At 32.8% G+C, this 14427-nt stretch overlaps 1 protein-coding gene across 1 annotated transcript in view; it reads right to left on the minus strand.

Annotated features, from left to right (window-relative positions):
- The window catches only part of CNBD1 (cyclic nucleotide binding domain containing 1), a 160214-nt gene that overhangs the window by 89545 nt on the left and 56242 nt on the right, over positions 1-14427 (minus strand). The gene's annotated exons all lie outside the window — the stretch shown is intronic.

A 14427-nucleotide genomic window follows, 5' to 3' on the forward strand; every position in this document is an offset into this window, starting at 1 on the left:
GCAATATGAAGTCTTTGTTTTTTAATAAAAGTATTTAACCTGTTTACATTCTATGTATATTTGTTTTTAAATCTGCCATCTTAGTATTTACTATTTTTCTATTAATATTGTTCTCAGTATTTTTTATCTTAATATTTGCTATTTTTTTATTTACTTGTGTCATTTCCTATTTATTGCAAATTCTGAACTAATCAAATATTTTTTCTATATTTTATATTCTCTTTTACCTTATATATTTTATATAATTTTATTGATTAGTTATTACTGATTAATCCTTGTCTTATTAAAGTGTACCCTAAATTACAGTGTCCCCCATTATGCATGGAAGATACATTCCAGACCCTTATTGCATTCAGAAATTGCAGATAATACTGAATCCTATATGCGTTTTTCTACCTTATATACATATTCATGATAAAAGTTTATAAATTAGGCACGATAAGAGATTAACAAAAATAATTATTAATAGAAAAATTATAAATTAAGAAATAAATTAAAATGTAACAACGGAAAACCTTTAAATTGTTTATTTATGGAATTTTCAGGCCAAGGTTGACCTCAGGTTACTGAAACTGTGGGAAGTCAAACCACAAATAAGAAGGAAATGCTATATTACCTTTTCCACTTCTCAGAAAGGCTAGCATTGAAAAATAAATTCATTTACACTATTCTCTTGCTGTTTTTGCTACTTCTGATATATTTTATTTCTATATACATGTGGGAACTTCACAAAGAATAATACTGATTTATACAGTCAGGTAATATTTAGATTTATCCACATATTCGCCAAGAAGTCTCTTTATTCTTCAGTTCTTTCTACATTTCTGTACTTCAATTTTGGATAATTTTGTTTCTGCCAAAGTTTGTCAACTTGCCATTCCTTTTAGCATAACTTTACTTGCAATGAAATCTCTCTTTACTGTTTGTCTGAATACAATGTTATTTTGCCTACATTTAAAAAGATGGTTTTACTGGTTGTAAAAGTATAGATTGGAAACATTTTTTTTTCTTGAATGCTTTAAAAATATACATTATTGCTCTCTGGCATTCATTATTTATTAAGAGTTCATTAAAATTTACCTTGGAGTGTAATGTTTCTTTTTTTGTCTATTTTGAATTGAAACTATCTTTGGTTTAAATTAGTTTAATTTTTGGTGTCTAGTTGTGGTTGTCTAGCTTGTAATTCATAGAGCATCTTAAATCTGTTGTTAGATGTCTTCCCACAGTCAGAAAAAAATTTCAGTCAGTACTGCCTCAGGCAGGACTAAATATTGTTTCTGCCATATTTCTTAGTTATCCTTTTGTTGGACTTTTAATTGCATATTTGTCAGAATTTTTTGTGTCTCATCTCTAACTTAAGATCTTTTCTATATCACTCATTTTTTTTCTTCTTCATATTTACTTGATATTTTCTACTAATCAATTTTCCAGCTCAGTTACTCTCTTCTGCAGTGTCTAATCTGATAATAACTATATCTATTGCATTATCGATTTCATTTTATATTTTAAGTTATGCAGCTTCCATTTTATTTATTGTTCACAATTCTAGTTTCTTTCATTGTCAGATATGATCTTGAAAGTATTCTTATTATTATTGTATACTAATAACTCCGATATCTTAATCACCTGTGTTTGTTCCTACTGATTTTTTATTGTTAGGTAAAAATGTTTTCTTGTGTTTTGACATTTCTGGTAACTTTTTAGTCAATGGTGAAGACTGTGTATGAAAACCAGTAATTGTTCTAGATATGTCATCTTTCTCTGAGGTGCTTTCCTTTTCTTACAATTAGTATAGGAGCAGACTAAATTGTCCCAATCAATAATTGATGTCTTTTGGGACTGGTTTTCTGTCTTTATGACAGTGTTTTGGTTCTGGGTTTCAACTGATAAACTGAAATATTTTTCAGAACTTCTTATACTTGACAGACCTAGGACTCCCAATTTCTGTCAATAAAATACATAAGACTGGTGAAAGTTCTACTTCTTAAATTTGTAGTTACATATTACTCAAATTCTGTAATGGTTCATTTTATGTGTCAATATGACTGGACCATGGGATGTCCAGATATTTGGTCATTTTTATGGATGTTTCTCTGGAGATATCCTTGGATGAGTTATGATTTAAATTGGTAAAGATTAGCATTTAGATATGTAGATTGCCCTCCATAATGTGGTTGGGTCTTATCCCAAAGATTAAAGACCTGTGTAGAATAAAAGGCTGAATTTCTCCTGAATAAGACAAAGTATCCTCCATGACAGCTTGCAAACAGGGACATTAGCTCTTTTCGGCTCCATAGCAGTTTTCAGCCATCATACTCAAACTTGGACATCATCTCTGCAGATTTTGGACTGGCCATCCTCCATAATTACATGAGCTAATTCCTTATAATAAATCTATACATATACATATATGTATACATTTACATACACATATGTGTATATAAATGACCCATCGTGATTCAGCACTTTCATGAATGTAAGAAAGAATTATTGAATAGTTAATTCAACCAGATGTATATTTCCAAAAAAAATATATTATTCAGCTCCCTTTTCTCTGGTTCCATTTTCTTGTATCTTGGCCCCTCAAGACCTGACTGGCTGGGTAGACTGAACTCAGATTCATGGTGCTCTGGCATTGTAAGGTTCCTATAAGTTCTGATTCACTATTTTGTGCTCATTTGTTCATCCTTATGGTGCTTGTAAGTGCTTGGATGTCTCTAAGGAAAAGCAGCAGAAAATGTCTGGCTCAAAATGATGCATTTCCCTTCTTTCTTGAATCATAGACACTCAAATCTTGGTTCCCTTGATTGCTCTCCAAAACCTTCAAACTTTTATTAATTTGGTGTTATTCAGCTTTTATATTTGTTCTCAGCAAGAGAATTGGTCTGATACAAGCTACTTCAACATGGTATAAAGCAGACTAACATTCAGTAGATTGAAGTAACTGAGCTTCTTTAAAATAAGATCTACTTCCATTTCTCCATTTCTGTTGTTTGGACCCTTTTTTTTTCTTGCTTGTCCTTATCAGCCCATTATGAAGTGAGTAACAAAATTATTTAGAACAAAGCAATCAGACCATGGCATCCAAGCCTTTCCTCATAAATGTAGAGAGTCTCATAAAGTAGACCAAAAATTTCTGCATACATTATTACTTGTAATAGGAAAAAATGCCCTGAAGAGCCTGATCTTCATTTTGACATTTTTCTCTTAAAAAAGGCAGAAAGAAGGATCAAGATGACAGCATCTCCAGAGAAGGAAGGCATTAGTAACATCCAAGGAAAAAGAATTTCTACATATGTAGACACTAATTATAGGTGATAAGCAAGCCAAATAATATCAACGTATTAGTAACAGAGACTCTCCAATGCCTATACAATTTATACATGTTAGATAGTAATAAGAATAATGTATTTACCGTTGATTCCTACTTTGTAGGCTATAATTGTCATATGCGTGTGTCATTTAAAACAAACAAGCCCATTCAAAAGTGGGCAAAGGATATGAACAGATACTTTACAAAAGAAGACATACATGAGGACAACAAACATATGAAAAAATGCTCATCATCACTGGTCATCAGAGAAATGCAAATCAAAACAACATTGAGATACCATCTCACGCCAGTTAGAATGGCGATCATTAAAAAATCTAGAGACAACAGATGCTGGAGAGGATGTGGAGAAATAGGAACACTTTTACACTGTTGGTGGGAGTGTAAATTAGTTCAACCATTGTGGAAGACAGTGTGGCGATTCCTCAAGGACCTAGAAATAGAAATTCCATTTGACCCAGCAATCCCATTACTGGTTATATAACCAAAGGATTACAAATCGTTCTACAAGAAGGACACGTGCACACGAATGTTCATTGCAGCACTGTTTACAATAGCAAAGACCTGGAACCAACCCAAATGCCCATTGACGATTAGACTGGATAGGGAAAATGTGGCACATATACACCATGGAATATTGTGCAGCCATCAAAAACGATGAGTTTGTGTCCTTTGTAGGGACATGGATGAACCTGGAAACCATCATTCTCAGCAAACTGACAGAAGAGCAGAAGATCAAACACCGCATGTTCTCACTCATAGGTGGGTGTTGAACAGTGAGAACACATGGACACAGGGAGGGGAGCACTACACACTGGGGTCAGTTGGAGGGAGGTGGGGGGGGACGGTCGGGGGTGGGGAGCTGGGGAGAGGGAGAGATAGTAAGGGGATAGATGCCAAATGCAGGTGATGGGGAGGAGGGTGGCAAATCACACTGCCACGTGTGTACCTATGCAACAATCTTGCATGTTCTTTACATGTACCCCAAAACCTAAAATGCAATAAAATAAATGGGAAAAATTTTTTTTCAATTAATTTATTTCAAAAGCATTTTTAAAAGCTGTATATTTGCTAATTTATAAAAAGATAATTCTAAGAATGTAAGAAAAGGGGTGGATGAGCAAAGAATAACTTCATAATAGAGTAACTGGAGAACTTATAGAAAACAAGCTCCTAGGATAAGTGTCACATTACTCGCAACATAAAGTCTCCTGAACAGCTCAGATTGCATGCTATTAGTCCAGGAGCACCGCTTGGCTGATAACCATCAGCTGAATCTCAAGTAAATCTCAAGTACTCCCATTTGCCTTGGTTTGTTATTATTTTGAATTTTTTTCAGAGAAACAAAACCTTTAGCATTGACTGGAACAACAGTCTCCCTTTTCTGTTCAGGTAGATTTGGGCTTCTTCTTACTTTATCCTAAAGAGGCACAAACTTTCTTTTTCCTACGTGCGAGTTAGTCATTAACTGAATTCCAACAGAGTCACCAATCATGATTAAGCACATTCATGAATTTAAGTAAGAATTATTGAATACTTAGTTCAATAAGATATATATTTTAAAAATTAAAGTAATTAATAATAAAATAGTTTGAGCTATAGTTCATAATTTTCTAAACATTATTGGCTTTCAATTAGTATTGCTGATTAGTTATATATGAGAAAATTCATTTTCAGTACTACTGTGATTTGAGATTTTAAAATGTTCCTATTATGGGAAATTAATCTGTCTGATATATATGAGTAACACCAGTCACTAGAAATAATTATTTCAGCATACCATTTGGTAGAACTGTCCCTCCATACCTGGATGTTATATTGTAAAACATATAACCAAGCATATTAACAACAGTTTTCAGAAGAGTGAGCACTAAGAACTAAACATATTTCTGTGTTATAATGTGAAATTTGGTGTCAAAGAAGTTGTTAGTGTCTAATTTAAATAATCATAAATTTTTTAAAGTTAGCACATAAGGTATATTAAAAAATTAATGGAGTATACATTTAAATGCATATGTTATAAGTATTCACACACATGTTCACTAGCTATTGAAGTTTAAAAACCCTTTGGCTTAATGGATTAGCATCATTCATTTGTTATATGGTTTATTCAGGTATAAATTGACTGCTTTGATATGATCTGAATTTAATATAAAAGATGATACATTTTGGTAGCTTTCTATCATAGACTTTTTCTTATAATAATGAACTAGAAACATTGCTCCTTTCTTATTCAAAAGAAAACATTTTCTCCACATAATACTAAATTCAATTTCTCATATTTTCATTTACTCTGAATTTAACGTAGTGTTATAACAAAGATTCAGTTGAATAAGCTGAGATATAAATTGAAATAACTATGTCAGCCTAACTTCAATGTGAAAATAATTTAAAATTTTTCAATGTGGCATTTATTAATTGATATATATAAGATGTATATATTTTTGAGATACATGTGATTTCATACATTTATATAATCAAATCAGAGTAATTGAGATATCCATCACTTTAAACATTTATTTTTTATCTAGGATCATTCTAATTATTCCCTGCTAACTATTTTGAAATGTGCAATCTGTTAATCTTAACTATAATCATCCTACTGATCAAACATCAGGTCTTATTTCTTCTAAGTGTTTATTTGTACCTATTAATCAACCTCATCACTCTCACTCTTCTTGGCTTCTGGTAATCACCAGTCTACATATTATCTTTATGAGATTCACTCTTTTAGCTCTCACATACAAGTAAGAACATGTAATACTTGTCTCTTTTGCTTGGATTACTTTTCCATTTCCAACCACATTGCTGCAGTTGACATGATTTCTTTTTTTATGGCTGATTAACATTCCATCGTGTATATATACCACGTTTTCTTTATTCATTCATCCATTGATGGACACTTAGGTTGCTTCTGTATCTTGGCTAGTGTGAACAGTGCTGCAATAAGCATAGGAGTGTAGATAGCTCTTTGATATACTAATTTCTTTTCTTTTAGATAAGGTAAATACCCAGTAGTAGAATTGCTGGATCATACGTTAATATTATTTCTAGTTATTTGAGAAACCTCTATACTGTTTCCATAGTAGCTATACTAATTTACATGCCCATCAGAGGTGTACAAGTGTTCTTTCTCCACATCCTCAACAGCATCCATTATTCTCTGACTTTTTGATAAAAGTCATTTTAACAAGAGGAACCTCATAAATTACCCAAACACATGGAAGTAAAACAACATACTCCTGAATGACCAGTAAGGTCAATGCATAAATTAAGAAGAAAATTTTAAAATTCCTTGGAACAAATGAAAATGGAAATGCAACTTACTAACATCTGTGGGATACAGAAAAAGCAGTATTAAGAAATAAGCCTGTATAAGTGAATACCTATATCAAAAACTTGAAAAACTCAAATACAAAACCTAATGATGCACATTAAGGAAAAACTAGAAAATCATGAACTAGAAAAACAAGAAAGAGAGAAAATAACAAAGATCAGTGTAGAAATAAATGAAATTGAGATGAAAAAAATATATATACATATGACCAACAAAGTGAAATGGTGTTTTTTAAAAAAGATATATAAAGTAGACAAACTTCAGCTGGATTAATTTTTAAAAGAGAGAGAAGATCCAAATGAAATAAGAAATGAAAAAGGGGACATAACAACTGAGACTACAGAAATACAAGGAATCATAAGAGAGAATTAAAAACAACTATACAACAAATTCAAAAACCTATAAAAAAATGGATAAATTCCTGGAAACATGTAACCTACCAAGATAGAGCCATGAAGAAATAGAAAACCTCAACAAACCAATAATGAATATCAAAATCAAAGCCATAATAATAAAAAGTCTTTCATCAAACAAAAGCCTAGGAGGACATTATGGTTTCACTGCTGTATTCAAAAATAAAAAAAAAAAAAAAAAACTCTAAAAAAATCCTTCAAAAAAAAAAAAAAAAAAAAAAAGAAGTAGAAGAGGGAATACATATAAACTCATTCTATTAGGTCAGCATTACCAGCATAGCAAAACAAGGCTAGGACATAGCAAAATAAATAAATAAATAACTGGGAAAAAAAAAAAGAAACTACTGGTCAATATTCCTGATGAACACCAATGCAAATAGAATGATTTCTATTTATCTGGGTACATACATAGTAATGGGATTGCTGGGTTGAAAGTTAGTTCAGTTTTTAACTCTTTGAGGAATCACCACATGGCTTTCCATAATGGCTGAACTAATTTACACTCCCAACCAAAAATGTATATGTGTTCCATTTTTCTCACAATCTTGCCAGTATCTGTTATTTTTTCACTTTTTAATAATAGCTATGCTGATTGGTGTGAGATGGGTATCTCATTGTGGTTTCAATCTGCATTTCTCTACTGATTAGTGATGTGGAGCTTTTTTTCATTTGCATCATTCTATTTGCATCATACTTGTTGCCACATAAATGTCTTCTTTTGAAAGTGTCCGTTCATATACTTTGTCTACTTTTTAATGGGCTTGTTTTTCCTTGTAAACTTGTTTAAATTCCTTAGAGATGCTTGCTGAGGGTTTTTAACATGAAGGAATGTTGAAATTTTATCAAAAGCCTTCTCTGTATCTATTGAGAGGATCATGTGGTTTTTAATTCTATTTATGTGGTGGATCACATTGATTTGTGTATGTTGAGCCAGTCTTGTATCTCAGGAATAAAGGCCTAGTTAATTATGGTGAAATAACTTTCAATGTGTTGCTAGATTCAATTTGCTAGTTTTTTTTTTGAGAATTTTTATATCTATGTTTATCAGAAATATTGGCCTGAAGTTTTCTTTATTCATTATCGCTCTGTCAGGATTTGGTATCAAAATGACGCTGGCTTCAAACAATCAGGAAGTCCCTCCTCTTTGATTTTGTGGAATAATATCTCTAGGAATGGTACTAGCTTTGCTTTATATGTCTGGCAGAATTCAACTATGAATCCATCTGGTCCAGGGCTATTCTTGGTTAGTAGGCTTTTTATGACTGATTCAATTTTGGAACTGGTTATTGGTTTGTTCAAGATTTCAATTTCTTCTAGTTCAGTCTGGGGAATGCAATTCCATTTACAATAGCCACAAAGGAGTAAAATACATAGGGATGCAGCTAACCAAAAGGGTAAAGGATCTCCACAATGAGAATTACAAAATACTGCTGAAAGAAATCATAGATGACACAAACAAATGAAAAAATATTCCATGTTCGTGGATAGGAAGAAAAAATGGTGTTAAAATGGCCATACTGCCTAAAGCAACTTACAGAGTCAATGCTATTCCTATGAAACTACCAATATCTTTTTTTTCACAGAATTAAAATTTATATGGAACCAAAAAAAAGCTTGAATCACCAAACAAATTTTAAGCAAAAAGAACAAAGCTGGAGGCATCATATTACCCAACTTCAAACTAACTATAAGGCTATAGCAACCAAGACAGCATAGTACTGGTACAAGAGAAGAAACATAGACCAGTGGAACCAGACAGAAAACTCAGAAATAAAGCCGTATACTTACAACCACCAACCTTAACAAAATTGACAATGACAAACTACAGGAAAAGGACTGCCTATTTGGTAAATGGTGCTGGGATAACCGGCCAGTCATATGAAGAAAATTTAAACTGGACCCATTCCTTTTACCATATACAAAAATTAACTCAAGATGGATTAAAGACTTAAATGTAAAACCTAAAACAATAAAAACCCTAGAGGAAACCCTAGATAGTACCATTCTGGTCATCAGCAATGGCAAATAATTTATGACTAAGTCCCCAAAAGCAATTGCAGCAAAAACAAAAACTGACAAGTAGGATCTAATTAAACTAAAGAGCTTCTAGACAACAAAAAAATCTATCAACAGAGTAAACTGACAACATAATGCAAGAAAATATTCACAAACTATGTATCTGACAAAGATCTAGTATCCAGAACCTATAAGAAATAAACAATTCAGCATGCAATAAAAAAATAACCCCATTAAAAATGGGCAAAGGACATGAACAGATGCTTCTCAAAAGAAGACATACATGTGACCAGTAAATATATTTTAAAATGCTCATCGTCACTAATTATTAGAGAAATGCAAATCAGAACCGCAATGAAATACCATCTCACACCAGTCAAAAGAGCTACTACTAAAAAGTCATAAAACAACAGATGCTGATGAAGTTGAAGAGAAAAAGGAACATTTATACACTGCTGGTGGGAAGTAAATTAGTCAGCCATTGTGGAAAACAGTGTGGAGATTCCTCACAGAACTTAAAATAGAACCACTATTCAACCCAACAATACCACTACTTGGTATATACTGTAAGGAAAGTAAATTATTCTACCAAAAAGACACATGTACTCATATGTTCATCACAGCAGTATTCACAATAGCAAAGAGATGGAATCAACCATCATAGTGGACTGAATAAAGACGCCCATCATGGCAGACTGAATAAAGAAAATGTGGTATATAGACACCATGGACTAACTCACAACCATACAAAAGAACAAAATCATATCCTTTGCAGCAACATGCATGAAGCTGTAGAACATTATCCTAAGTCAATTAATGCAGAGACAGAAAAACCAAATACTTCGTGTTCTTACTTATAAGTGGGAGATAAACACTAAACACACGTGGTCCCAAAGATGGGAATGATAGACCCTGGGGACTGTGAGAGTGGGGAGCATAGGAGGAGGATGTGTGTTGGAAGGCTACCTATTGTGTATTGTGCTCACTGCCTGGGTGATGGGACCATTCCTATGCCAAGCCTCAGCGACATGCAATTTACCCATGTGTTAAACTTACATGTGTATTGCCAGACTCTCAAACAAATAAGAAAACAAAGCAAAACAAAAATACTAGCAGATTAAATTCAACAATTTTTGTGTATAAACACTTTGAATTGCATTTTTGTCTTTTCTATATTCACCATTAAAGAGATTAAGTTTAATTATATGTTCTGCTTCTATAATCATATGTCCATTGAAAAATAATGATAAAGTGAATTACTTTGGGCCCATTACCTGGCTAAAGAAACCTAATTTCTCCCATTTAGATAAAGGTAGAAAATGCAACCATGTTAATGTTTAATGTAGTCCATTCATTTTCCACTGTTGCATGCTATACTCAAATTATTTATCCATTCTTTTGTTGATGAACATTTATATTTTTATCAATATTTAGCTATAAAGAAATTGTGATAGAAGCATAACTGTACATTACCTCATTTCATATATAATGATTTCTCTAAAATATATGAGTATGGATACAATGTTTTGTTATAGGACATGATAGCACTTGAGCATCTAATACCAACCTGCTTTCCAAGACACAAATTCTTATACTAATATCAGCAGTATAAACACATCCAACGTCTATTTCTTCACAATTTCTCTATCATTATATATTGTCTAATTTTTTCATATTTGCCAATATGGTATAAGAAATAATATTCACTGTATATTTTTGTTATTCTCTTAAACTTGTTTTTAAATGTACAGATTATGCCACATTTCCTTGATTGCAAAAGTGGTTGAACATATTTTCATTTGCCAAATTATTTCACAGTTTCTGTTCTCCAAAAGACCAATTTATATATTTTATAATTTTCATTATATTATCCTTTTTGATTTGTTGATTATTTTACATTTCAGGTATTAATCCTTTGCCGTTTCTGTATGTTGCAAATATCTTCCCCCAGTGTGTGCCTTGTCTTTTCATTTACTTAGAAAATCTCTTCTTGAACAAATGGCTGCTGATTTTAAATAAGTATCAATATAGTTTCCTTCCATACATCTCTTATTTAAAAGCTTTTTTTGTTCCTGTTATGATGCCATGAAGGAAAGAGCATCTAAAATATTCAAAGTCTTTCCTTTTACCATTAGGCTTGTGATCCCAAATTAAGTTTTAAGGATGGTGTAAAGTAGGCATGCAGTTTTATCTTTTCTGTCTATATAAATAACCGACTGCCCTCACCCAAGTGAATGAACCCACAATCCTCACTGCTCTTGATGTTACTGTTTTACATTCAGAGTCCTTTCATATGTGGACTTCATTTTTGGAATTGCGTAGATATCAGTATTCTCACCTATCAGTCACTGGTGACCTACATCAATTGTTATTGCTTTATTTTATTTTTCCATACCTGATAGAAAAAGTTCCTCTTTCCAAAGTATCTTCATTAGGAATCTCTAGTGTATTCTTAGCCTTTTGCTCTTTAGTATCATTTTTAAAATTACCTTTTCAAGTTCCACAAGAAACCTGTTTGAATTTTTTTTCCACTGGAATTGCATGAAACTTATAAATCATTAGGGGGAAAAAAAAGCATAAAATTATTATGCCATTATCTTGTGTGAAAAACTCTTTAATGCTTAACATAAATTTATGTGATTTTTATGTAATATATGATATAAAAGAGAATTACAATTTGATATTTGTGAAGTGTAAAATACCTTAAAAATCACAGTATTAGATTTTTAAAACTGATTAATTTCCTCTTGTTGTAGCTTCTCTGTTGCCTGCTAATGTTTTACATTTAATTTTCTTTGGCCTTGAGAATTCTATTTCCAGGCTTGTTATATTTATATGTTGAGTATAAGTAAAATATATTATCCATTAAACTCTGTTAGGAGTAAAATACCAAAGGGTAGGAATTCGCTTGTCTTGGTAAAATTTCATGGTCCTGACCTAAATAATTTTTGGTTTATTGCTCTACAATTAATAGAAGAATAAAATAACAAACTTGTTTTCATTAGATGACATACTACTCTATGTGAATATAATGTAAACACTTAGAAAAAACAATTACTTGCCTAAGTTTACTGAAAACAATGTTGTGATTGTCTGTACTTATTTATGTGTTGACTGAGTCACATCTTAGTCACCTCTTTAAGGAACCAAAGCCTGCCAGCATGTACTGATTTTGAACAATGTAGTCAACTAGCTGTATATGTTGCCTAGTTCGAATTATGCATACTGATTTCTAAAGATGGACAAAAACAGTTCCTTTATAAATTATCTGAAAAAAATGCTTAAAAATTGAAAAAATGTTTTAATTTCCAGTGTTATTTTACATAAACATGCATGGTTTTCACACAAAAGATAAGCTTACAAGGAGAAATAAATTGTAGTCATCAGATTTGACAAGGACACTAAAGTAAATATAAACATTATTCTTAACTGGAAGAATGAGCATTAAGATTGAAACCACTATATATAATATCATCATGATTTTGATCATTCTTTCCAGTTGACATCCTACAAGGAACACATATAAAAGAAGTTCCACTAAACCCTAGGAAGTCTCTCCCCAGCTCTCTCATCTGGGTTTGCTGCTCCAATTTCTTGCTCCCACAATGAACTGTGCTTACCTTAGTCACTCTATTTATAGCATTAAACTGAAGCTATCAGATGCATTTCCAACCATTCCCACTATCTCCAAGACTATTTTGTATTTACCGCAGAATAAACACAATAGATTTCACAACTGTCTATAGAAGGACAACTGATCATAAGGAAGATACCAGACTACAATCACTTACCAGAACAGATAAAGATCTTTTAAAGTGCTTAAAGATTTTTGGATGCCTAAGTGGTAAATTTTCATAGTAATTTATCTCAAGTAGCAGAACCAAGCTAAAAGTTTATAATTCCTGAGTATGACAAGGAATTCTTCAAGGCAAGCATATTAGTCAGGGTTCTCCAGAGAAACAGAATCAGGAGCATGGATGTCTGAAGGGTGGGGGATGTATGTCTCGGCTCAGAGACAGCAAATTTGCCTTTTTTCTGCATTTTTATTTTACTCAGATTCTCAGTAGATTGGATATTGGCTGCCCACATTAGTGAAGGTGATCTTCTTTACTCAGTCTATTTATTTAAATGCTAATCTCTCCTGAAATCACCCTCACAGACACACCTAGAAAGAATAATTCACCAGCTATCTCTGCATCCCTTAGTCCAGTCAAGTTGACACATAAAATTAATCATCACATCAGAAAAGAAAAAGAAAAAAGTAACTGCATCAAAGAAGTAAACCTTATCCTCATACTGAGTTTTTGACATTCTGCTTCTAGCTTTTATGTTTTGACATCTAATAAAAACATAATGCTCATCATTATTTATATTGTGGTTTTTTTTGTTTTGTGTTTTTGTTTTGAGACAGGGTCTCAGTCTGTCACTCTGGCTGGAGTGCAGTGGCATAATCCAGGCTTACTGCAGCCTCGACTTCCAGTGTTCAAGTGATCCTCCTACCTCAGCCCTCAAATCAGCTGGGACTACAGCCATGCACCATCATTTCAGGCTATTTTTTGTAAAGATGGAGTTTCGCCATGTTGGACAGGCTATTCTTGAACTCCTGAGGTCAAGCTATCTTGGTTCACACCTATAATCCTAGTACTTTAAGACGCTGAGGTGGGCCTCTTAAAGTGCTAGGATTATAGGTGTGAACCACTGTACTTGGCCTATGTTGCATTTTAATAAGGAAGTCATTAGAAAATCTTAAAGCAAACTAAGTATCACCTGAGAAGGACTTGCAATTCTATATTTGAGTCCCTGTGGATGAACTGTAACATAGCTTAATAGTCAGATAAGACTTAAAACCTAACTTACAATTATGCATCTGTAAAAATAACTGGGTCTTGGCCAATCCCAGAGGCCATACTTTAGCCACTCATAGACTGCTAAGTGTTCAAATAAGGCAAATGCCAACCTGTCAACAATTCAGCTATTTCCGTACCTCACTGCCCTCAAACTTTGCTGCAGATCCCTGAAAAAACTGGATGAGGTCTCCATCTTGTTTTATGTCTTTTATGTCATCTGTACATCATTTCCATTTTTGTCTATGTATCTTCTTCCAAAATGTGGCTGTGCTGGAGTCTCTGTGAATCTACTGTGATTCTGAGGGCTGCCTGATTCATAAATGGTTCATTGCTCAATTAAATTTTTAAAATGGAATTCATCTGAAGTATTTCTTTTATCAGAGGTAACAGAGTGGGATCCAAAGTAGAGCTTCTAGCAACCCCCAGGAGCACTGAGTGAACAAACAAGGTACCTGCAGGACTCATTTGTGTCCACTGATCTCT

The sequence above is a fragment of the Cebus imitator genome, unplaced genomic scaffold (genome assembly GCF_001604975.1).
Source record: "Cebus imitator isolate Cc_AM_T3 unplaced genomic scaffold, Cebus_imitator-1.0 Scaffold383, whole genome shotgun sequence".
In the NCBI taxonomy this organism is placed as follows: domain Eukaryota; kingdom Metazoa; phylum Chordata; class Mammalia; order Primates; family Cebidae; genus Cebus; species Cebus imitator.